The following is a 26,801-nucleotide window of genomic DNA, read 5'->3' as shown; positions in this document are numbered from 1 at the left end:
CGTTTCAAAGACTTGCATCACCAGAGTGTGTCGGCACAGCCTGCCTTTCACCGATCACACAGAAACGCTGCTCAACCACAGTCAAACTGGGATGGGAATAAACAAATGACATCAAAACAAAGGGTTTCACATCCACTTCCCCCAACCAGCACAACCCCCTTTAATGTGTACTTGATCGCTTCAGTCCCCGTGTTCTTGGCACATCTAGTCCCAACTTTCCATCTGCATCCCCCAAAACCGCTGCAAAGCCCTCGGAAAAGGACAGATTTCATCATTCTTATCTGAGCTTTGTAGACAACATTCATCTTCTCCGACAGGAATCAACTTGGTTTGCGAGCAAGAAGACAAATTAAAACGCCACGAGACCCAGGAGGGCCTGGATTGTTTGAGCTGGCGCGTTTGGGGGCTGAAGCCTTCAGAGTTTCGCATTCATTTCCAGTTTGTCCCTTCGCACGTGGAAGCACCGAGACCGTTCAACACGTCGGCGCTTGCGGGAGACTAAGTGGGGCCAAGTCGTATACACGAAGCGTAGAGCTGGAGGGCTGCAAACGTGACGTTTGTGAGATGGGGGCTCCCTCCCGCAGCCCCCCGCCCTCCCCGCGCCGCTGCCCTTGTCCCATCGCCACGTTTCTGTTGGCTCCTGTGCCGGCTGGGCTGCAGTACAGGAGATGAAATAATATTTGGACGCACTAAACGTTAACAGCAAGGGGTTCGCTCGCAGTAGCGTTGCGTGCCGGCAGGTCTCGTAGGGTTTTAGGAAGGAGATGAAAGGCTGTTTGCCTGGTTTCGTGGGTGGAGAAATGGTTCACAGGCCATTTCAACGTGGTAAATCGGGATCTTCTGCCATACAAAGCCCTGCTCAAGATGGGGAACCACCACCAGAACGGTGAAGCAGGTCTCTAAAGCCTCAGGCCAGCTGGGCACTTAACATCCAAAGGGGTTTTGGAAACCTCGTTTCCACCAGGTTTCCGGCAATCCTGGGATGCCAGATCAGTCCCAAACTGAGCAATGAGGGAAGCAAACAAATCTAACGCTGAGCATCGTAAGGTCCAGATACATCTATCAACAGGGACAACGCAACACAAATCAGGATTCAGACAGAGCTGAAATCTCCCCGTTTGTGGAAGAAATGTGGCAGCTGCTCCAAGAAAGGCAAGTGAACCAAAGCAAATTCCCTGCCTGAGATGGAGATCCTGGTTTTGCAGACTATGCCCATTTCTCAAGGGAACACCCTGTCCTACTGTGCCCTGGCTGGATTCTGAGCAGAGAGGGAAGAAACATTGGTCCATAAAGAGATGAGACACCTGATGTGCTCCCCATGCATTGATTAACAACTGTGTTTGCATCAAATACCTCTTCTTGGTTTACCCAGAGCCTAAGCAGCTTCCGGCAGCGTGAAAAGACTCAACACCCAGCTCAAGGAAGGAGTCCTTGACGTGCCAGAGATCTCCAGCTGGACAAAGCAGCCCAGTCTCAAAAAACACAGTGTCCTGCCATGGAGAGGGTGTCTCCACTGACCTTACTCTACCAAAGCTTCCAGGTTTTGTTTGCTTGAACTCTCAGTTCCTTCTTTATGGTTCCCTCGAGCTGACATACTCATCACGGACTACGCTCCAGAAGAGACGCGCGGCACTGAGATCAAATGGCCAGACGGACCGTGCACATGCCAAGACCAGCGCTGTGCAGAACAGGTCCTAGGAGGTGGTGAGACCAATTCACGAGGAAACAACTGAGAAGGCTGCTCCGGTTGTAAAAAGCCCCTCAGGAGGAGTTTCCAAGCACATTACTTCACGCTGAACGGAGCCAGCTGAGCCGTGGAGGAGCCTGGGGCTGGGTTTATCCCAACGGCAGGTGCAGCGACGTGGACCTCACACCCCACCGGCCAGATCCGCCTCTGTCCAGTGTGGAGAGGCACCTGGAGATTTGGCACATGCAGCTCAGCAGCACCACCGTGTTTTTGCCTTTGGCTGAGTTCAGCCTCCAAATCCAGTCAACCGTGGGGCGCTGCAGCAACAGAGCTGCTCCCTGCCTAACAGAGAAACATTTTGTCTGCAATTAAATGAACATGTGCAGAACTGATCCAAGAGATCAGTTCACTCCACGGGGTTTTCTCTTAATGTGCTCATCACCACGTACGCTGGTTGCGTTTGGCGTGGCACACGCGTTTTGCTCACAGAAAATTCGGTTGGTGGATTTTGCAGTGGTTTTCCAAAGACCTGAAAAGGAGGAGGCACCAAACACTCAGAAATTGCCGTGGGAGTTAAGCGCACAAACAACTCAAGCTCCATGGAAAATTCCAGATGTCACTAGGAAGAGATGCTGTGAGTTACTGTGCACCTCCTGCCGAGCTCAAGTCTAGTAACGGCCCAAAGAGTCCAACCTCCGCAGAGAACCTGAAGCAATCAGGAACACGGGTCCATTCTCCACCATCCTTTGAAGGTGACCACCACTAGCCACATTTTTCACCTTGACGCTCAGATATAAAAATCATCCACGAGCAGTCTCTAGCGTAGGGGCAGTTGAAGTCACAGCTTGAGGGATTGTCCTTTAAAATGTTTCCAAGCAGACAACTCCACGCAGTGGGAGAGCCTGACCTAACTCCCCAAATTAGAAGCTGTTGACAGAGTGCAATGCACTGAGTCCCTCACAGAGCCAAGACTAGACTCCAGCTCTCTGCTTTCTGTTCCTCTCCCTGATCCCACACTCTTTCTCGTGTTTGGTCCCTTGCACACCATTGCAGCCAGAAGCCAAAGGCTCCACCAGCACCGACAAGCTCAGCCCACTTGTTTTTGGTGCACGTCCTTCCCACCCCACCTGCTCATGAACCTCAAACAACTTTCACAGCAACGAGTCAAGTTCCAGCCCCTGACTTCAACCCCATGAAAACTCCTCCAAGCCAGCCAGCGGTTTGCCTTCTGTAGGGGCTTCCATGGGCAGAGCTGCACAGCGGGAAGAAATTGGCTGCTTCTCTGACATAAAAGCTTAACGAGAGAAAACGATCCTATAAAAAAGGCTGCAGTTGCCATCCACTATTGCAGAAGCCACACTAAAAGAAGGATCTATCTTAGGTAGAAAACGATTGATGGTGTCTGCAGCTACACAGAGGGTGAGGCTTGTGGCTGGGGGACAGGGACCCCCTGAAGAACCAGCGGTCCCCTCCTCTGGGCTTGCAAAGAGCTGGGGTGATTACAAAGCTCCGTGGGCAGGTATCGCTGTTTCCCATCAGATAGAAAATGGGGGGGATATTGGAGTTAGGCCGTGACGCCAGCTGCGTCCCTGGCAGGCGATGGCCCAGTTTAGCGGAGAAGGTTTTGCACAGCGGCTCTGAGTAAAGAGCTGTGACCACAACTTGGCGGCCCAGCCAGATGCAGGCTACAGATTTCTTGAATGCTCCTGGGAAGAGCAGCCCTGCCGTGCTTTATGTGGAGCTGCCGTCAGTTTTAATGCTGTTTTTCAGAAATTCCCACTGATGATGGGAACAGAACCCACTTCCTTTCATGGCAAAACCTCCATTCGTTAGAGCAGCAGGAAATGATGCTGCACGTTTCTAAGGAGCAGAGGCCCTCTTTACACAAAGGGCCAGGGAAGAATAGAGAGAATTCACATCACAGGGTTGGAAAAGAGACATAGGAGTGTGGGTTGGGACGATGACATTGCTCAGGAACGGCGAAGCCGAGAGGGATACAGCTTCTCACAGGCAGCGAACACGCTGCGCTTCCCACTCACTGTTCTCCCGTATTTTTTTAGGTGTGTTGGAAGTAAAAAAGTGAAGCGACACTTTAGACCTTTTGCTATTTCTTACAAAGACTTCTGCAAGTGTGTGGTCATCAAAGCAAACACAATCCGAGTCCGCCCTACCAATCTGAACTAGACCAAGTATCACTTTGCATGAAAATTACCCCGAAAAACCTTTATATTAAAAAACCTAACCTCTATTCGAAGTCCAGTCACCGACCTCAACAGCACCATCAGCAACTTCAATCCATTTCCACGACACTCCTTGTGTGTCCCCCATCCCACTGCGTCTGTTCGCCAGGACTCACGTCCCCCCTGGTGCTCGGGGCTGGTCCATCCCACGGTGGCACAGCCCAAATTTCGGGTTTTCTTGCAGCAGGTCTCAGCTCTCGGCAGCCACTTCCCAACTGCTTGGAGGGCCAGAAGACACATTTCCCAACTCCTTGCCCCAAGAATTTAACGCGTGGAGCACAAGAATAAACCCATGCCTTCTCTTTGGACACCGATACCCCGTTGCACCCAGCACTTGAATTACCAGCTCAGACCAAGCCTAATCCTGCGCCAAACCATTTCCAACCCCTCAGAGGTGTATTAGCCCTTCCACAAAGACGACCAAGGTGCGTGAGCAAAACTTTCCATCTCCTGGGCTCTGACAAAGCGATGCCAAGGCTGAGGTACAGGAACTGGGCAGGACTCTGCCTCAGTTTTGCTTTTTAAGGGCTTTTCTCATGTTGTTTGAAATTTTGGTTGGTTTCTCCATCTGTTTGTAATTCTGCTGAGGTTTGGGTGTTTTATAGTTAATGAGAAATTGTTTTATGCACCCCGAGCTATTATAAGTGGGAGAAAGGGTGGGGGTTCTTGGAAGCTGTGGCTATGGACAGCTGAGTAAAGCAGATTTCCTACAAGGCCCTTTAAGTTTTGAGTCAGCGCTGGGCTGCTCCAGGGGACCCTGCAGAAGTCTCTGCTCAGCGCAGATGCTGTCCCCATTTTCCTGCTTTTTTCACTCAAAAAGGCTCACAGCAGGGAGCCGCTCTCCCCCGCAGACACACAACATCCATCCCTCCCACACTGGAAAATTTGATATACCCCATTGCCACCCGGCTGGAGACACTTTCACATCGTGCCTTACCAGCCCCTAAGCTGCCTTAGGTTTGTTACAGACCCCCAAAATGACTCAACACTAGACCTGCGCTACTGTGAAAGGGAAGAATTCATTCGTTTTACTACAATACAAAAACTCTTACTCTGATTCAAGATGGGGTCATAGGAATGGAAAGACCTTCTCAGCAACCCACGCACTAGCTTGGCTCCCACCGCCTTCTCCATCTGGATCCCACCCAGCTGAAAAGCTGTCTGGTAGCTCACGGAGTTCTCAAAGGAGTTCTGGACCCTACTCAAGTCCTTATCCTGGGTGTTGGATCAGCACAGCCTGTCCTTTTCTAACCATTTTCTCCCCACGGGTCGCCTCTTGATTCAAATCTCACTGCCTGTGGTTTCCTCTACTCCGTAAGTTTGGTACTTAGTCAAGATATCAGCTTCTATTTGTTGAAGGATTAATTCCTCTCGCTGCCTTGCTTTAGAAACGTCCGTGCCCCTCGGTCATGGTTAAACTGAGTCATTTTCTGGCCAGACACAAGCAAAACTCTGCTGAATGGACAGGCAAAGCCAAAGGACCAGCTTGGTCCTTAATTTGACTACAAACAAATCATTCATCCGCTGTGAATGAAGCGTTCCCAACAGAGCTTTGCTGCAGAGCCTCTACACATTGAAAACCATCCTCCCCACCAACGCAAACACATCTGAGAGATGTCACCTCTATGCTTTACACAGCTGTGTAAGACAGCAACGACTTTACTCACTGCTTGCTCAAGAGAGATGCTAGGAATGGCACTAATACAGGAACTATGCGTTGAATAACCTCAGATTTGGAGTGTCCGAGGTTGAGTCACTCTGGGGTATTTTATTGTTTTAAAATCAGGCAAAACGCTGGAATATAAATCCATTGGGAGCAAATCCCTGCTGGAAGGGGCTGGGGAGGATGCTGGTGGGTGTGAAACTCTCCCTTAGCATCTCCAGTGCCACCAGTCCAAGGGACTCTCCATGCACAGTTTCATAAGGGAATAATTGACCTGGCTTCATTTTAGCCACCACTTCTGTAGAAACAGGGCATCTGGGTATACCGGCATTATTAAAGGAACAGATTTAAGCCATAAATAGTAGCAGAAACAAAAATAAATCAAAAGGTGCAGGCAAAGAAGAACAGGCCTGTTTTCAGCTGAGATCTGGAATGACGTAGCGAGATAAAGGCAGATGCTGCTCCAGATGGCAGGAGCAGCAAAGCAGAAACGTTGGCACATGCTGTCACCTGCTGTCTAGCTCCTTTTGGAGTTGGTTGGCTTTGATTTTGCCAGGAATTAAGAGGACAGAAGTAGAATCCAGAACAATGCAGCAGTAAAGCGGCACTTTATCCCCAAAAGCAGGAAGGAGACAAAGCGAAGGCACCTCCCTGCAGCCCAAGGCAAAAACCACAGGGCTGTGGAGCATCCTGAGCCCCTCTCTGTCCCACGACACAGCCCAGATTTTAAGCAGACCGATCAGCACCAAGGCAATTAATGCTTTGCTCGGAGAGGTAAGGTATGATGTGACCGGCAGCTGTCACCGCTGTGACCAGGCTCCTCTCTGAACAAGCCAAGGAGATGATGTTTCTCCATCCCAAGCCCATGCAAAGCCTGCTCAGCAGCCCTGGAGTATTTTTCCTCCAGGAGGTTCCTGGCAGACAGTCGGCAAACACTTAAGAGACAGTAACGGTGGGTGGAAGCCAGGGTGAGCTCTAGATGTTTTGGAGACCGTTTTTCATGTTTTTTTCTGGAGTGTTGAAAGAAACCCTTCATCCTCCATAACTCTAGGAGCTCGAGAAACAAACCAGGGCACTGCTGGATCTCTGGAGCTAATTAAATCCAAGCACCGAGGCTCAGCAGTCAGAGAAAGCTCGTTGGGCTTTATTGGTTCTGTCAGCATTGCAGAGGCTGAGCTGAGCATTGCTCAGCAGCCCTTCCCCAGCTCGCACCAAGTTCTGCAACACCCCCAGAGGGTCCATCTCTGGGTATCAAGAAGGCCAGGGCAGCAATGCAATGGTTTTTCCATCAGCAGCGCCCTAACGTTGTGCCCAGGCTGTAAGGACAGGGAGTGAGATGCTGCCCCCATGGAGGGGACAGGCTGCTGTTAGAGGTCGGTGCCTGGATAGTTTAAAGAAATTGGCCTCAGTGACTCACCAAAAGAGGTTTACATCACAGCCTGGATTCAACCCCTTGTCTGCTGAGCCCCAGTCCTCTCCCAGGCAACTCTTCTGCCTTACACAGGAGTGTGTGGGAAACGCGAGGCTGTTGCACAAACCGAACCCATCTGTCGGGTGTCCCAGCGCACCCCGTTTTATCAAATAAATCTTACCCATGTTTCCACTCACACTGAGCAAACGGTTTTCCAGACAGCGCCAAAGAGGGAGAACGAAACGGAGGAGCTGCGCGAATCTTCCCTCGACTCGCTCGTGTGACCTCCCAGTCTGCCAACCGGTGAGGGCTTTGGTACGTGAACCTCCAAGTCTGTGCCACCGAAAGCAAGTGACTTAAAAAGGGGAAAACCATAATTAATAAACCCCCTTTTGTTCTGCTTGGACTCAGCTGAGGGATGTTGATAGAAAAAGCACAGGGAACTGAAACAGAGGGAGAAGGTTCTCTCGCCTGCCAGTTGTGTTGTTCACATCCAGCTCACTCTCAGTAAGAAAACAAAACCCAAAGCCAAAACCATCCCCGCGCGGAGCTCCGCACTCACATCCCCACTTGCATTTTTCCAAAAGATCGCTCGTATCGTGCTCCTGCATTGCAGTGCCCAAAACTGCAAGATCCATGTTCACCTCATTCACCCATCACGACGCCCGGTTACCGCAAGTCAGGAGCTCATCAGCCGCCTCCACGGCTTCTCGCTGATTGTTATTAATGATTTTTAATCCGATGCTAAAGAGGTGAGGCCGGCAGTGCTGCGGGTAACAGCTGTCTCTGATTAACTCCGCATCGCGGAGTCGTTTTCGTTTGGAAGCCCACAGCCAACTAGAAACTCCCTTTGGAAGGTCTTGGTGCCATTGTGTGAAAGGGGAAAAAAAAAAGGGAAAAAGAAGTACAAATCTCAGGAGGCGATTAATTTATCATCTGCTTCTTGCTAACGTGTGTCCACAGGATGAACCCCTGTCACAAGACAGGGGAAAAACCAACCTTTGTAAAAGCCAATCTGGAGATTTCCCCAATCCCCAAGGAAAACAAATATCTGCTAATCTCAGAGTCTCTGGGCCAGAGCAGAATATCCATTAGGCTGAGTCAAAGCCAAAACTTCAACTCTAGTCCTCTGCTTTTACTTTTTGTCTTGGTTCTTTGTGCACACGACGCAGCAGAAGATGGACATGGGGACTCAACAGGGTCCTGGGCTCCCCAGCTACACGGGAAAGAAACATCAAAAAAAGCCACGAGGCCACCGAGATCTCTGTGGCTCAGGCTGAGTTTTAACAAAGGTCTCCAGAAGAGCGAAGGTGGTGATTAACCCCTCCAACCCACCTTCCTCAGCCCTCTGAGAGCCATGCAGATCTTCCAGAGCGGTAACTCCCCAGTGGAGCAGACCACACAGATGGAACCAGCTGCAAGAGAGGGCTTTAATTTTTTTCTTTCTTTTTTTTTTTTTTTTTTATGGCGTTGTTTTAACCTGCAGACAGTAATTCTAGGAGAGGCAGCACATCTGCTTACATTTCCTTCTGCCCAACCTTAAAGGACACTCACAGAGATAGAGAAAACACTACCACAAGGACACCGTTGGGGGTAAATCCCAAATCTTCACATCCGCGCCCCAGGACTGAGCCTGCAGTTGCAAGCAAAACAACAACAAAAATCCCAAACCAAATGAACTAGAGATTTGCCTCTGCACAGCCATCATCTGCCCAGCTGACGACACCTCAGGGATGCTACAACGCACCTAGAAATTAAAACCTCCCTAAGGAAACCACAAAGAGCGACATCATAAGCCAAGACCCTTTTTCTCTCCTGACACAGGAGCCAGCTGCTGAGTACGTATTTGCATCACCGTCCTCTGGCAAACAGCATCAGAGCAACCTTCGCCACCAATTTGACGTTACTTTGCTAAAACCGCAGGAGAATTTCCCTCTTCCACCACCAGGGACCCTGGAGCCCAAGGTGTGAAGCCCATAAACGTATCATCTCCAGCACCCATCACATCACGAGATGGGTCCGATAACCCATCCACTCACTACATGCGCCACAAAACTGTCATTTCTGCATGGAATTTTAGTTAATTTTTCACACGGCAACTGCATAAGCGTTTTTTGCATGTGATTAGCTGTAAAACCTGCCCCACGGTTCCCTTTAAAATTGCTCACGTGTTATTTGAGGGGTGGCAGGAAGGTTGTACACACTGAAAAAATAGACCTAGAAAAGCTTCAAATAAATCTTTTTTTGTCCCGCAGACTAAAATTATTGGAGTTTAAATCACTGCTTTTTTTTTGGAACTGCACCTGAGAGAAGGTTTAAGCCCCTGAACAAGCATTAATTTAAAAAAAACCCGAAGTTTATTAGCTCTATTCTTCAGAGGAATATAAGTCCTGTATTATTAACAGCATCAGGGATTATTAAAAAAACGGTGAAAGCAAATTAAAATCTAATTCTGTTCTCACCATTTCCTGACCTCTTATGCTTCTCCTATCCTGGAGTTCGAGATGATGCACAAAACGGGAGGGATGGACGGGACGCACCATGGGAAGGGGTTTCCACATGAGGCGGGAATGTGCCTTCAAGTGGCTTCTCTGCCACTGACAACTGACTCGCATTTTCCATTTGTTTGTTTTCGCTTTCTTGGCCGCACACACTGGGGAGGGAAACGGTGGGAGCCCCCCGAGCCACAGCAAAAGGGTTTGGATCTCCCCCTTCTCCCCCTATTTTGCATTTGCATGAATTACTTTTTTTTTTTTCTCATTTAATAAAACAGCGTCCATAAAATAGAAAAGAAGCGAAAATCCAGGCTCTGGTTATCTGCATATAGCCCTTGATCATAAGCAAAACCGAGCGCTATGAAGAGACCCAGCAGATTAACTCATTTTTGTCGTTACTAGATGCAGCATCACTAAACATAAGAAGACCAATGCGTAACTTTAGCAGGAGAATAATTAACACCCAGCCCCTTGAAGACATTCACTCGTGTTTCTATTTGACCTTTTCCTTTATGATGTGGCCAACTCATGCAAATTACCATCATTTGCAAAGCACCGAGTACTTATCTTGCAAGATGCAAACACACAACTGCTCATCTTCCATCCAGAATGGCAGCGAGGTAGTAAAAAGGGAGAAAGAGATCAATCTCCTTACCTTGGTTTTTTTTGAAACACCTCTACACATCCCTGTGAACACTTACTGCAGGTGATATTTATTCTCCAACAGGTAATTTCATATACTGCTGCAGTTCCAATGTTTTTTAAAAGGATGTGACACCAGATCAACTAACCTTGAGCTACCGTGGCTGGGAGCGCCGGTCACTCTGCAGATCTCTCTTTTTTCCCAGTGGAAGAACAAAACTGCCTGGCGAACAGGATCAGTTTATGTGTTAACGTGCTTTTTCTGGGACACAGCTCCACCTCAGACAAGACAATAAAATAAATAAAGGAGGTTAAGAAACAATTGGAAACAGTTTTCCCTGTGCTGTTGTTTTCCAGGTCAGACACGCAGGTACCCCGAGTTTGGTGAGCACACAAAACTCCTTTAATAAATCACACATGCAAACTCTCCATCATCTACACACGCTTGTTTTTCATCTTTTTGCATTTGTCCAAACAAGATGGTTTTCCAGGAAAGATGCCATTCCTTTTAGAAATGTCATATCTGCGGATTCCTGCAGGGCACAGGAGCGGGTGCTTTTCTCAGTTTCTTTCCCAGACCCCTTGACAATAACCCATAAATACCCCAAAATCCACCGCTGGCACGTGGATCTACAGCAAAAAACTCCACGAGCATCAGGTGTCTCCAGGATCTGGAACATGTGAGAGAGGACACAAAATCTTCATCATTCCATGGATGTGTCTGAGCAGCCTCCGGGTCACCCAGGGGAGCGACGGGGAGGACTCTGTGTATGTGTCTGTGCAGGTATTCAGCATTTCTCTGAAACCTCAGGCTAATTTCTTAAGGAAAATCACTCTGTATAGGGCAGAAAGGTATAGTCCATTCTGCCTCTGAGTTTCGCTGTCTTGGAATATTTTTCAGACTAAGATGCTATAGCTGGTGATTTTGGGCTTATGTTCAATTTGCCTAAAAGCCTATAGAAAACCATAAAACCTGGTGGAAATAAATCTACGCTATAAAGCAGAACCCATACTTAAAAAAAAAATAAAAATAAAAAGAATTCTGTACAGTCCTTGTTCTAATCTGCCGCTGATGTGGTACTTTGGGGTATAAATGTAGGAACACTCCCGGTTAGGAAAATGCCGTGACCGCAGGGGCAGATGAGAAGCAGCGTCACCACTTCTATGGTTTGGGGAGTACAAGCAGAATTGACAGAAACAGCCACATCCACAGCCCCTTTTGTTCGAAAAGTCAAGGTTGAGACCCAAAGGCTCGGTCTGAAGTTCACCAGTGAGCGTTAAAAATGAACTGGTTTCCATCTTACCAAGGGCCCCAGAAAGCTGGAGAAGAACTGGATAAGAGGCACGTACGAGTCCTCCCTTCTGGTAATTGCAGGTGGTTACTCGGAAGAACCTTTGCTGAAAGAAATGTTATTTAGCCACTGATGTGACTATATCCAGGGACAAACCAGGGGGAATAAAATGGTAAAACCGGTGTGGAGCCTGTATCTCTCCTGACTCTCATCCATTTTCTTTTTCTTTTAGCAACTACATCACTGTGTAGCATCTGCATTGATTTTTTTTTTTTTTTACTGTGTAATCACCAATAACAATCTCTGCTCACTAGGACTATTAGGCATGTTTGTAAAGTGATTTCCTACCCCTGAGAAACCATGCAACTGGATACCTTGTGTGCTAACCATGAATTTTATCTAATTCAACATATACAGGGGCCTGAGGCCTTGAGGAAATTAACGATCCAAATAAATTCTGCTGAGGTTTAAAAGATGAATTATTTTAATAACACTGAACTTATATCGGATTCTGGTTTGGAGACAGCTCTCTGCAAAATCAGGCAAAACGTCTCAAACAAAGAGGGATTTGACCCAACTTCAGCTCAATTGTCACATAGTTTTCCGTCTCCTTTCCTTGCATTGCTGATTAACAAGATTATTTATGTCTAAGCACAAGTTCAGTCACCTTTCTTCATCCAGAAACTTGTTCTTTCCATGACTTCCAGAGAAAAATGAAAGTTAACGGATTAAAAATAGAAGGAAAAAAAAAATCGCTATCTCCAGTGGCTTTTGCTTCTGGCGCTTCAAGAGCTGTTCCTTGTTTTGTTTGCTTTATTTCTTGCCTTTTTGTCTCCCTCTTCTCCACAGCAAACTGCAAAGGTCGGACGCTGCCAGGACACACGTGCCTCCTGCGGCAGGGATCGCTGTGCAGCTCTTGGCAGACAGGAGAACCAGACGGTTCCCTTCAACCCGGCCTCGGTGAGATCCCCACCGAGCAACACGCTGTAAACACGAGATGGGAACCCTGAGTCACAGTCTGGGGCCAACGGAGCAGATGTCTCTCCCAGATGGGTGGCAGATGCAGAGCAACAAGGGAAGGTGCACATCGATGAATAAGTAAAAAAATTGGTAATTGAGAAAAAGAGTGCATTTTATATCTGGCTTCTGTGCAGAAGAACCTCAGCTGTTCCATAGAGTTTTAGAGAAGAAACCAAATAAATTTGCTCATGGGTGAGAAAGAAGTTTCTGAGCTAAGAATAACCTGCCCAGGGTCTTTCTGTGGAAGGTGAAGTTCAGCCAGCATTGCTGGAGTCCTTCATAGTTTCCATTGTGTTTTATCCCAAAATGGATCACAATCATTTCCCACAGGATGCTGCAGATATGAAATGTGGCCACCATGGTGGCAGAGGACAGTGATTAACTGACCAACAGGACTGTTCACAAGAGAGGGGGACAGAAAAGAGAGAATTTAGAGTAAATGCTTTTATACCCCATGATCTTTACCAAGGACGCTATGTCAGGGCGTACTTCAGAACCATTTGGCAAACACCAGGGGTGCAAACACTGAATTTAAGTCTGACCTGGAAGGAGCCACACTACCAGATGTTTGGTGGCCAGTATGACTGTGGACCCCTGTACAAAGGGCTGTAGTGTGAACCTGCAGCTTCTCGGGCGGCTAAAAGCACTGAAGACCTGCTGTTTACCTTGCCTGGTAATTAATTCACATGTTACGATATCAAATTTCTGCCTGGCACACCTGTGGTGCAGGTGTAAGAGACCCAGCAGCTCTTCCATGCGCATCCCAAACACTGTGCAATAAACACACATGTATTTTCTCCTGTTCTTTGCTATATTCTACAGGTGACAGACCTCCCGGACAGAATAATAGAATCGTTTTGGTTGGAAAAGACCTTTCAGATCACCAAGTCCAACCGTGAACCCAGCACTGCCAAGTCCACCTCTGAACCACGTCCTTGTCCTTTTCGGGTGCCTGCCCACACCATGCACACAGGTGTGCTCAGCAACCAAACCTATACAGCAACAGATCTGAAATTCTAACACAGTCAATGCAGAAAGCTTCTCGCTCTTGCTGTTGGAGAGATCTGGTGACCTCCACAACCTCTGTGATGCCAGGGCCATGGGTGATAGGCAATGTTCATGCAGGAACTACCCAGCAGTTCCAGCCCAGACCCAGCAGCAGATCCCCTGGCTCAAAATTGCTTTAGTAGTTTCCAAAGGTAAATACGCTATAAAGTATCACCAGGGGAGGAAAGGGGGAGGATCCGGCTTGGAGGAAGACAGGCAGCACCACAGGCTTAGCCAGCTGCCGATCAGTGATTCTTTTACGGCAGAAGTCGGTTTTATCTCTAGCAATTCACTAGCACCAGTTACTTAATAGTTAAAAGCTAAAGAGCTAAAATAGCTAAATAGCTAAAAAGAGTATAAGACTCTCAAACAGTGTCACATCCCCCAGCATGAGCCCCTCTCCCAGTTGCAGGGAGTGAGTAAGTGTTGGACCAGTAGAGGTTTGGTTCCAGCAGCTGCGCTGGAATGGGTGAACCGCAGCTCCAACCTGGTCCCTGAAATGGAAGCAGATGGTCACCCCGGGCTGCCAGGTCATCCTGCTTCTCTGCTGAAGGTTCCTTCACCCAAAAGCACTTCCCTCCTCTCCAGGGCTCCCAAACAGAGTTTTAAAAACTAAACTAAACCAGCTCCCCCTGCCTCGGGCTTTCTGCTTTGGTCCTGGCCTGGCACGAGTCCTGCAGCAGCAGTCAGGTTCCTTCTAGGATAAGGAAAAGCTGCCACTGGCAGATCCAGCTCCTCCCAAGCTCTCTGGGACGAAGTGGCGGTTGCCTACACATCTGAGGTCCTCACCATCGTGCCCGGCAGCTTATCCCCAAACTCCCATTGGTGCTTTAAGGTCTGTCAATGAGATAACCTTGGCACAATCCCCTTTGGCTTGTCTGAATTTCAGCTTTTCTAGGAGAAAAATAAAAAAGCTTGTTTTAAAAACCCTGCACTGAAAAGCACTACTGTGATGGACCAGTGTGTTGCTGGGTTCTGTTCTGTGCAGGATAGGAGAGTGATCTATTACATCTCCAAAATTCAGGGTCTGGGTCTGCCCAGCAGCTTGGGATCTTGGTTATCCACACCTGTGACTCGGCTCTCCTACCTATCAGTTATCCCCGTGCAAAAAGTGGATCCCAAATAGGGTCCCACCATCACTGTCTCTTCTAGGTGACAGCCAAGCCTGAACTGGAACTGATGTCGGAAGACACAGACCTAAGGATGCCGATATTCACGTGTCTGTAAACGTCACCTTCACGCGGCCAAGTGCCTTGCTGGGTACATCACCCATGCTGGAGAGGAGAGAGAAGACAGAAGTTCTGGGAACCACAGAACTGGAAGGGACGAAGTTTTCGGTGGCCACAGGCAATGGGGCAGAGCCGGGGGAATTCTGAGCTTTGTGAGGTGAGGAACGCGGCTCCAGGAAGGACGTGTCTCCACAGGACAGCTGCGCGTGTTTGATGTCCTGCCAAAGGTGTGTTGGCCCTTGCGATGGAAAAGCATCTCCAGCAGTGGTAGAAATCCAGACTGTGGTGTGGATGAATTACGATAATATATATATCTGAAATACTTTCTATTTTATTAATGAATAAAACAGGATCACGGAATGAAGATTAAAAAAAAAAAAAGGAATTCAGCTGAATTCAGCAAGCTTGTTAATTGACTGGAAGCTTTGACGGCTCGAAGTGAAAGACTCATTAATGGGAACGCATGGAACTAAATCAAAGAAAAAAAATTTGAAAGTGGATTGCAGGAAGCAACTCTGTACTAATAAGAGAATGGACTAGATCAGACCTGGAAGGGCTCAGATGACCCATTAATGATGAGAAGATATAATGAAGCTGCTGGACAGTGATTAGGAAGCCTGCATTTAGTGTTGCTGAAGAGCGCGCATGGTGAGAAATTGCTCCCAGTAGCTATAGGACTAGGCTTAAAATACTGCAAGGAGTTGAATGAGCGTAGCTGGTTTTGGCTTCATCTCCCTGCCATAAAAACAAGTGAATTTAAGACACAGGATAAAAAGAGGTAGCAACAAGTGCAAAAGAAATAGAAAGTTTATGTATATTAGCTGTTTATAGCAGGAGAATGAGTCAGTCTATCCCAGCATTTTTTTATTATGACCCAGATTAAGCCTTTAGCATATCCCCACCTTGAAACTGGAAAAAGCTTCTGTACGTGGTATATAAATAGAAATTTTCCAGACATATGAGGACAAGCGCTCAGACTAACTGGACAGACATCACTCCACAATGTAAAACTACCATCGGGTTTTATTATTATTAGTATTACTTAGAAACTGACCTTATTTACAGTAAATGTTAAGAACTAAAATAATAGAAGAAAGGGAAAAGCTAGGCATGTTTACACACTGCAGGATTCCTTATTCCACTCAATACAGCGGGGTGCTGGTTCCTGCATTGCCTGTTCCCCCTCCCAGCAATCACGTAGCTGTATAAATTTAGAGATCGCCTCTCACAGGGACAGACGCTGCTTGATGTAGAGCCCAACAGAATTAATAACCCCAGCAAGGACGAGAGCCAGGACAGGCTGACACGTTGTCCAGCGATGGTGATCACACTAGTCTGAGCCCAGGCTTCTCCCAAACGAGCTTTCTTGGGCATGACATCTATCATTGTGTTTTATCTCAAGACTTGTGTCTCTTCCACAATCAATACAGCCACGGTTTGCTAATTCCAGGTTCCTTTAGTCCATGTGGGGCTATGGCTGAGTTACCTAAAGGATTCTTTCTTACCTGGATCCAAGAAAACATGAGTGACGGCAAGAAAATGCAGCTGCTCTTTAACACCAAAAACGAGCCAAGCATGGAGATGCCTCCTGAACTCGCGAGGAACCCTCGGCTACAGTCGGCTTGCACAGGGACTCACTATCCGTAAAACTAAACTTCATAAAACGCAGCTAAAGGAGCTCTGGGCTTTCCCTGCAAAAATCCATGGGATTCCTGGGGTGTCTGTGATCCCAAGCAAAGGCCAGCAGCTGTCTGCAGCTGCTCCCTGCCTAAGCCGGGCCTGGAAAAGGTCACGCACGGACTATTTGGAACAAGTTGGTGTGCTAGAAGGAGGCCTCATGCTAAACAACCCCAAAGAGCTGGGAACGGATTTATTGGAGCACTAACCACCAGCGCTGCAAATGCAAGACAGCGTCTCATGGCCTGGGTATCTTTGATCCATCTTTGGTTCTTGGATTTTAACTTTTTTTAGTGTCTTGAATCTAATACAAAGCCGACAAAACCAGACAATAGCGTTAGTTCAGGGAAGGCTTCATAGAAACAAGAGACAGTGCCGCAATGGATTTTAAAGCAGAGGTGCACAAAGCGGTATGGAGCCAGCAACAGGGGCACTGAACTAATGAGGTAAAACTCACGGTTTGGTGCAGAAAACTTGGTCTTACTAATGGCACCCAGAGCTGAAAAAGATGCAGTTATTAGGAACCACAGAGCATGGAAAAGAATCAACAGATTTGTTGTACTCAGAGGTTACTGCAAGAAAAAATTCTGTATAGACAAAATAAGAACACATTAAAAAGAAACGTTTTCCATCACATACAAAGAGAGACATTTTTTGAGAGATGTCTAATGCCAAATGTATTTCTGTGCTTGATGCATCGGCAGTGTTCTGGCAGGTGCCCTTAGGAAAATAAAGTGCATGTTTGTGGGCATTCAACACGCTTTAAGAGACACTTTCGTCAGCCTGTCACTTGGGTTGAGTTCAGCACCAGAGGTGTTTCACTGGAAAATACAACACATTTTTGCTGGTGTTTCCAGGAAGGTTCCAAAGTCTACAGGGTGATGCTTACAACTGGGGAAAATCTTCAGAAAAGGCACGACAGAAAGCTCTAATCCACTCTGGAAAGAGCTGGAGCTGCTAAGCTAAAGCCGAATTCCACGTATGGGAAATAAAGGAAAGATATTCTGTTATTCTGTATCAGGCGCAGAAGAGTTTGGCAAGACGTACCCGGCTGCCCCAACAGATGAGGAGATTCAGGGATTTCCTGGAATGACGATGTGCAAACAAAGCTGCCCTACTTCAGCTGCTCAAATTAGCAACCTGGGAGCGCTACCGTGCAAAAAGCCGTCCCGGGGAACGAAGGATGATGATCTTCACAGAGCACACGTGGGAACCAAAGCAGCAAGGCTTGTCCTTAGACGTGGTGACATTCATCTGGAGAGGAGCTGGCACAGGCTCCATCAGCAGTGTGGTCAGAATGAAGACCCATGTCACACATACTTCGGTGCTCACGGAACTAGTACGCTCAAAAGAGATGGAGATTTCGGCCACAGTTGTGTAAAAGTAGGAGTCCCTCCTTGAGGAAAGGAGGTGTTGTCTGTTATCAACCACAAACCAAGAACACGATTGGGATCCATGAACACACGGATCCCTGGAGACATCCCAGGCCAGGCTGGACGGGGCTCTGAGCAACCGGAGCTGGTGCAGATGTCCCTGCTCATGGCAGGGGGGCACTGGGGGAGCTGGGAAGGGCCCTTCCAACCCAAACTGTTCTGTGATCCTATGAACACAACCATCGGTGCTGCCAAAAGGATGCTGGCAAGGTGCTCCTTGAGAAGGCAGTTCTGTTTCAGCTACAAACACACGATTTGCAAAGCAGATTAAGATGTCTGGCAGAGACACACTCTACACTCATTTATTGCTCTGGTGATGCCAACAACAGCTTTGCATGTTGTGTTAGCAGCACCACCACCGTGCCCTGTGCCCAGAGACCTGCTCACCCCCAGAAGAACCCACGTTACCAGGAACAGCCCTACCACGTTCGGGGACCTCCTGCTCTCGAGAATTTGTCAAAATAAACTGGATAAACCTCCCTACCCAAATATTTACAAACCAACGCAAACCAGTCTGTATATATTCTTGGAAAAAACACGGATTGCAAATGTCAGATCGACTGCAGAAGACGAGATGTCACAGGTAGGCACTGCATCAAGCTGGTGCACTCCTAACACATCTTGAATCTCGACAGGATCTTTTGGGTTGGTGACGGGATTTTGTTTAAAAGCAGCAGGATAACAGAGAGAAATGTTTTACGCTAGCTGAAGTAAACAATCCCGTGGAAGTAGTAGCTCAGGATTGTCACATATGGCAAAATCAGTCAAACAGGCGGACAAAAAATCAGCAGCCCAAAAAGCTTGTCACCAGGACAATGCAGGCACTACGAAAACAGTGGGTGATCTGGATTATTAAATCTCTTTCCGTGACACAGCTTGATGGAAGATATGGCAGCCAGTGAGATCGAGCTGATTTTTGCTAAATATGGTGCCTGAAATAATAGTCCTTGTTGAAGGGCTTTAGCCATCTGTAGTAAAATCGGGATCTGGAATTTCCTCTCTGACTTGCTCCTGTTATCACCAGTGCAATGGTTTGGCGTCAAAAGCCAGAACAGTGAAGGACCTACTAAAAAAAGCCATAGAGTCAGACTCTCATCTGAGCGTTTACACGTTGTTACTACTATTGTTATGTTTGGCGAGCGGCGGAGCGTGTGCGCGGGGACACCTTGCAGAGGCACTTTGAAGGAGCAGCTGGACGTGGCTCCTGTGCTGCCCAGATGCTCATGTTACAATAACGCAGAATAAAGCCCTGAACGAAACGGGGCCCTGCTAAAAGTCGTGGCTTGAAGTCATTGCTGAACAGCTCAGCTCCTGATTCCGCTGGAGCCTCTTAAAGCCAGAGATTAGAAATGATCATCCCTGGGAACAACCTGGTAGGAAAAGAAGTTTTACAGGGAATTCTGGTGACGGATCTGTGGCCTCCCAAATACTTGGGTGATAAGGACTCGGCAGACTGCAGTTGCAAGAAAGGTTTTGTTTCGAGAGATCAGTGAGTTTGATCTGCAGTGGAGGGCATGGTAAAGCTTTTAAAGCAGACTGAAAACCAAAAAATGCTTCTCATCTGCAACCTTGAGTCTTGGTTTTATTAGTGTGCGCTAACCCCAAGCTCATTATACTTAATCGTAACATGTAAAACAACTTTAAAACTACAAATAACGCTGCTTACACATTAATGACTAAAGCTCCTGTACTGGTGACAAGCGAAACTCATGACTTAATTACTATTAGTATCCTATAAAGAGGTGGTAGGTGCTGCGCAAGGAAGAAAGGATGGTCCCAGCCTCAAAGAGATGGAAGGCCCATAAAGACAAGGAATAAAGGGCAGGAAAATAACATCATATTTAGGAATAATATTAATATTTAGGCCCAATAGGAAGTTGTCTCGGCATGCCAGCAAGTGAAACAGTCAGGATTTTCATGGTAAGCAAGGAAAACAACACACCATAGAGGAAGGGACTAAAGGGCAAGAACTAAAGGTTGTTTGCATGAGAAATTTTGTTCCTGTCAAGTGCAAGGGGCAGCACGGGGGAAGCAATAGATCTTAAATGAGACACAGGATATAAGATGAAGACAGGCCAAGAAGGACTGAAAAGTACAGACAAGTATTTGATGCGATAGAGAAGAAAACGCCAAATGAGAGGAAGTTTCTGAATGGATACGATTTGGGCAAAAGTCAGTGCGCACCAAGGCCAAGAGAAAAGGATGTTGCATTAATCGAGACATGATGAGATAACAACTTGGACAAGAGTTGGAGCTGCGAGGAAGAAAAGGTTGAATACTTATGGTTGAAAACACTTAGTACAGGAACAGGAAAACAAGAAGATGTTTATTGGCCAGAAATAGAAGGAAAATCTCCGTCCACCACCTGAACTGTATCAGCTGAGACAAGTCCTCCCAGGAGATGTTCCTTCCCCTCCCACATTGTGCAGCTTCCTCCTCTAACTCTGCTTCCCTTCCCAGCTCTCTGTTATCATCTGGATGTCTATCTGTTCTTTTGCAAAGGACTTGACCAAGGAAAACAGAGGGCTTGTAAATCTGCCTGCCCGAATGTGGCTTTTTGATGTCTGGAGCACAGAGACACGCTGCTGAAATTTATGGTTTCCAAGGAGGATTGAGAAAGGGAGAAATTTATGTTAGGAAAATGTGACTGTCATCTCAGTTTATCTCCCAGCTTTGTAATGGAAAACAGGCATTTTACAAACACATACACACAAAGCCCAGCATGAAACCGTTTATGAACTCGAGCACTTCAACCAAGAACCATTCCACAAAGACTGGTAATAATAACATTAATAATGCAATAAATCAGACGCCAGCTGTAACCTCACATCAGCATCCACCTCGCACCCTGGTGAGAAGCAAAGCAGCAGCATCTCTTCCCTCTTCCATCCTTCATCCTGTCGGTATCGACCAAAAGACTTCAGATCCTTCAGACCAGCAGACTGACCACAAACACCCCCAGTCCTTCCAGAAGCTGCTGTACATCAAACAAATAAAACGTAGCGCTACAAGCAGATTTACTGAGGACGCTTCAAAGCGATGGCTCCAGTAAAGCCCGTCCTAAACACGTGGGTTACCTGAGACCTTCAGCTCTATGCCGAAGCAGGCAGATTCCTAGAGCAACCCAGGCAATTAGCTGGAAGGGGTTAAGCCATTAAAACAGAAATGCTCAAATTTGGATATTAAAGAAAACAGGCACATATGCATTCCCGCTCAAGGAGTGTGCTTTTCAGTCCTCTGGCAGCTCATTTGGACTTTTGAATTTACAGCAGGAAACACCACAAATTATGCTTCAATTTATTTCTTGAGACTATTTGCAAGGAAACCTGAAACTTGCATTAAGACAAAAGAGTATCTATTTGATTTGGTACCAAATAATGCGAATTCAAAGCTACCTCCATTTCTGAAGTTCACACCAAGCCATTTCAAAGTATTTAAACCATTTCGCAAGCGTTTAGACAGGAAGCTTTTCTATACTCACCCTGCAGGAAGTGGTGGCATTACTGATATATGTCCTGCACTACATTAAGTGTGGCTGTGGAGTTATTTATGTGCTTTTCCTGACTTCTTTTGACACGGGAGTTGATTGCAGTGCTGTATGATTACGTCTGCATCTCTGAATCTTTCTGTCTCAGCTGGAAAGTCTCAAGTTCCAAGCTGGGATTCCCTCTCCACCCCCTTCTCATGTGCTTAACCCTCCTTCTGCTGGAAGTGCCTGGTAAACATCCACTAAAACCTCCCGGGTACAGAAGGCTGCAGAGAGCAGGAAGGCGGCATTTTAAGAGAAAAGGTATTTTCTTAGATGCTCTCTGCTTATTAACTCTGTGCTATAAGAAGGCTTCTTAAAATTACGATTTATTTTTTTAAACTACGGCCTCTTAGAAATTGGTCTCAAAGGAATACGATTTTCAAGTCTTGGGTTTTTTTCTTTAAAAAAATTGTTTCAGTCTTGAATTGTTATGATCTTTACCAACCCACCCCTCCGCCCTCGGTCCCCAGACCACCTGTGGACAGAAGCATCGCTCATTAGTAAGACTTGCACTGTCGGCTACAAACAAGCATCTGTGCACGAGAACCGATCGCTTTTCTGTTTCACTGGTCGCAACTCAGCAAAATGCACTTTTAGCCCGTGAGGAGCTGTGACACAGAGAACACGTTCTCCCCCTCCATGGATGGCTGTGCAGGGTGACAGAGCTGCCACTGTCACCTGATTTCTGAGCCAAACACTTCCCAAGTGACAGCCCTGTGTCCGCCACTGCCCATTCGCCATTGTCTTGCTCAGGTCTCTGCAGACCGACAGAAAGACCAGAAAAAAGCCGAGCTCAGGCTGCTCTGATAGGGTTTGTAGCAAACCTCGAGCACAGTCATTGTATTAATAGGCAAAATTCACACGCTACAGCTTCCATTTCCTCCCCAGAACCAGCACCCCGGACACATCACAGACCCCATCGCCATCGTGTATTTCTCTGGACAAAGGACAAAAACTGAGAATGGAAACCAAAAAGCTACATACCCTGTGATGAAACGGGGGTTGGTGGTAATTTAGACCAGGAGCCGCGTGTTGGGTCACTTTGGGCGGCACTGGCACAGCGGCAGCAATTGCCATCTCCAGCCTGGCAACTCCTCCCGCATTTCCCCCTCATGAGGAAACCTGCCTTGTGCCTCTCAGACACATGAAAACTCCGAAATCCAGCTATTATGAAAGATCAATTACTCTAGATAAAATAAATACTAACTTATACAACATAAGTTTCCTTCCCATCCCTCCTCACATCCTAGCAAGTGATGGACAACGGTGTCGGATATCGGGATGTTTTGCTGTGTACACTTGGTATTTCCACATAGGTGTCTGTTCTAATCGCTCCTTCCAAGTAACTATCAGTGAAACGACGCAGGTAAAACCAAAATAAAAGCAAAACCGCAACAGACCTTCCAAAACACACTCAAGCACTTACTATCCACGAAGCTTTATCAGTGCCAAGCATGTTGCATTTGCTCAAACAAAGGAATGGGCGCAGAAAACCACGTCAATCCGTGCAGACGCGCACAGAGGTCAAAAGATGCTTGCGGGAATATTCTACAAAAGTTGATTTTCTGGCAGAAAAGATTAATACCTTCCACCTCTTCCAGAAAGTATAACAAAAGCAAAAAATTGTTTTCGCTAACACTGAAGCACATTCAGGCTTTTCCCACACAACGAAAATGCAAGAAAATGTCAGAGGTGGAAAGATTAGAGATGTGGGGGTTTTTTTCCCTCTTTTGTTTTTTTTTTAATATTCTGAGACAGAATGTGCCCAAGAAGCTCTTAGTTTCATTATAATGGTCAATTTAACAGAACTCAAAGGAATTGCAGGCAGAACCCAAACCAGATGTAAACCCCCCCCAGACACTAACAATCTATTTAAAAACATAGTACGGCATAAAACAAGATATAAGGCTTATAAAAATTAAAAGAAAAAAAAAAATTAAAAAATCCCCAAGCCTCTGCCCTCCACCTTGCCCCTGCCTACCTCCAAAGCTGCTGGCCCTTGGATAAAAGTAGAATAGTTTTTTGTCACTATTGTATTTCAAATAACGAAGAACTTCTCAGTGTGAACCACCTCCCGGGGCTGCACATTTAACTGCAGAAAGGAGCGAGAGGAACCTGAATGAATGAAAAGGGAGGAAGGGATTCAAAATAAATCAACAAACTGTTTCTCATCTTTTCCTTGATTCCTCCCACCTCCTCTTCTACAAACATTTGGGCTTTTTTTTATTTCCCTTCTGGTTTTGCTGATGAGAGCACGGAGCCCATTAGAGCAGAGGGATTAAGAGAGTTGGAGGATTGAGTAATAAAATTACTGTTAAATAAGAGCAGCTCTGCAGGGCAGATGGGCCGAGGAGGGAGCTCGGCGGTTCACACGCGCGGGCACGGGGAGGTAAAGCACGTCGTTTGTGTCTCGTTAAATCCTACCAATCTGGGGTTATTAGAGAAGGGCGGCCCTAAGAGGGCTGGGACCCCAGGGAGATGGAAGCATTTTGGGGACGAAAGGCACCAAACGACAAGTTTCGCTGCTGTTCTCAGTGCAACTGGCAGCACCAGCGAGTCGTTTATTCACCTGGGTGCTTGCAAAAGGAAGTTTCATTTTGCCAAATTAATTTCGGTTACTAAAACTGAAAATGTTACTAATTAATGGCAGACACATAATTTCCAATTGTGGCAATTTTTGTAACTCTTAAATAAGCCAAGTAAGAAAGTTACTTCTTCCCTGTGCACCAGGCAATGTCTGTAACCGTTCTTGTTTTTCTTTTTCCTGTTAAATGCACTTCAGAACCCAGCAGATCAAGGGTTTACAGTTTATTTCTATTTAATTAGAGGTGGCCGGCCAAGCTCCTCTGGTAAGATCAATGGGGTAAAACGGATCTAGGTTGTTCATAAGATTAAAAGTAAATGCTATAAGAAATGGGGGACCGAAAAAAAATATCAGAAGGAAGTGAGAAGAAGCAAGAAGTGACTTCTAGCACCAAAGCAGCAGGAGGTGAGCCAACCCCATGAAAATTCAAGCAACAACACAGCCATATACATATATATATATACACACACACACATCGAGTAAGCCAAGTGCACTTTTCAGCTAGACAAATGGTGTGGGGCAGCTCCCAGATTTTCTTGTCCTTTACTGAGAAAGCCAATGGTAAATTTAATATACAGTTCATCAATTAAAAATTGAATTCTTTTAAATATACATACAGGAGATTTGTATTCCCTGTGGTAATAACGAGAGAGAAAAGTTCCTTTGATTTCTGTGTACTTGCTTCAGTTCTCAGATCCTGATATGATGCACTCAACGGTTTGAGAAATAAACCTCGGCGCATCTTCAAAACAGAAATCCCAATGATTCCATAAGAAAAGCAGGGAATCGGTGTGCAAAACAGGGATATTGATTATTTTCAAACTGAATACCATAAATGTCCAGATCATGGCACAGTGAGGGACAATGACCAGCCTGTCCTTACAGCGTAGGATGGAGAGACGCGGGGCTAAACTCGGCTTTCCATCCAGACTTTGTTGATCTGTTCAGCAACCAGACTAAGTTTCCTTTAACCCATACAAAAAATCTGAAATAAAATATTTACTGGAAGGTTATATAACATACATTAACTTATGCTTAACCCAAGCTGCTGGACAGAGATGAAACTCGACAGTTGACTTAAATATTCAAAACCACAGACTGGCCTGAGGGACTAGAAGAACAAAACTTTTGCCAATCTGACAGTCAATTAAAAGTATCCATGCCGATGACCCAAATCCTAAAAATACAATTTTCTGCCCAAAATATAAAATTTTTCCTTTGCAAAATGTATACTTTAAAAAATTGAATAGGAAACAAACACGAGAAAGCTTTCAAAAATAGAATTTGCGCAAGTTTAAAAAACAGCAAAAAAGTCAAAGGAGATGTTTGCTCTTGAATTCAACCTGGCATGTGAAGTTGTAGATGAGGAAAACCAGGTTTTCATAGAGTTCCATCCAATCTATCACGCTAAAGAACAAGACTTGATTAACAAATCCCCTGGCACCTTTTGGAAGAGGAGCAGCGTTAACCCCTCGCCCTGGCAAAAGCGCCCGTGAGCCACCGTGTCCCGCTCGCTCCAGCTCTTCCTTCATCTCCGCTCACTGCACGGCAAGTTATTCCTATTTTTGTGGGGTATAAACCAATCTCTAAATACGTCAAACCTTGTTTAGCAGGGAAATCAAGTCTGTCTGTTTGTAGCAGGGCATTAAATGCAATCTGAGTTTACCTCAAACACAACTCGGAGTGAATGATTTTCTTATTCCCGGCTCTATTCAAGGAAATGAGGTTTGACTGTCGAGTACTCGCCTAAATCAGCAGAGCTTACAGGAGAGCCTGGGGATTGCAGGGAATGAAAGGAACATTCTTAGTTCCAATAATAGGAAACAGTTTTTGTGAATTATCACTACGGCTCTAAATGTTCAGTACTTAGATAATTAGGAATTCAGAAGGAATTCTGATTGCCAACAGAAGTTTGTGCAGAGTGAGATTCTACAGTGATTTTTCTTTTTTTTTTTTTTAAGGTATTGGTTTTCTCACTGTATTTTCTACCATGAAACTCCGCAGCAGTTCTGTGGAGCGGATAATAAAGCACAACCCAGCACAGCACAGCCGGACACGCGCCAGGATCTCTCTGACGGAGACAAGCGCTAGAGCCACATTTTAGCCAGAGTTCCTTGCTTTATAGGCAAACTGTCAATACTGAAATGCTTAAAAACGCAGCATGCCAGTTTATTTGAGTCACGGAAGGGCGTTCTTTTTTATAGTTCTGTTTTGCAAGAGAAAATATGCAAAACTAACAAGGAAAGAAAGAAAGAAAGAAAGAAAGAAAGAAAGAAAGAAAGAAAAGAAATAACCCACATCCTTCCCTTTTTTTAGACCAATTTCTAGCTGTACAATCCATCAAAAACCGTAACACTTTGATCAGTTTTTACAACAGGACCACAGAAGCCTTTAAGAACTCATGAGATGGATGCTCCTTCAGGTGGGATTCAAGATAAAATGACCTGAGAGGTCATAATAACGGCACCATCCTGCATGTGCAGCCACAACTACATGTCAAGAATTTCAGTATAACATCAAGATAAATGGTGAGGTCCCGTCTCCGGTGAACTTAATATCAAAAATAACCAATGGGGCCAAGCAGGGTAACCAGAGGCTCTCCTCCCCAAAGCCTCCACGCCTAAACATTATCACACAAAACAAAATCAAACCCATTCAAACAGTATTCTGCAGGTCACAAGATGAATTAGAAATAAAATATGCAGGTGATCCTAGTCTAACCTTACAAGAAATGTCCCCCTGAAGACTCTTGGTCATATGTTTTCAATCTCTGCCTCTTGGACAAAAGCAGCATGAGGAGAAAAAAAAAAAGTTAAAACCGAGGACGTTAGAAGGTTTGCTGAGGGGAAAAG

This window comes from Caloenas nicobarica, chromosome 9 (genome assembly GCF_036013445.1).
Source record: "Caloenas nicobarica isolate bCalNic1 chromosome 9, bCalNic1.hap1, whole genome shotgun sequence".
NCBI classification, from domain to species: domain Eukaryota; kingdom Metazoa; phylum Chordata; class Aves; order Columbiformes; family Columbidae; genus Caloenas; species Caloenas nicobarica.
Note: the sequence above shows the minus strand (reverse complement) of the source record.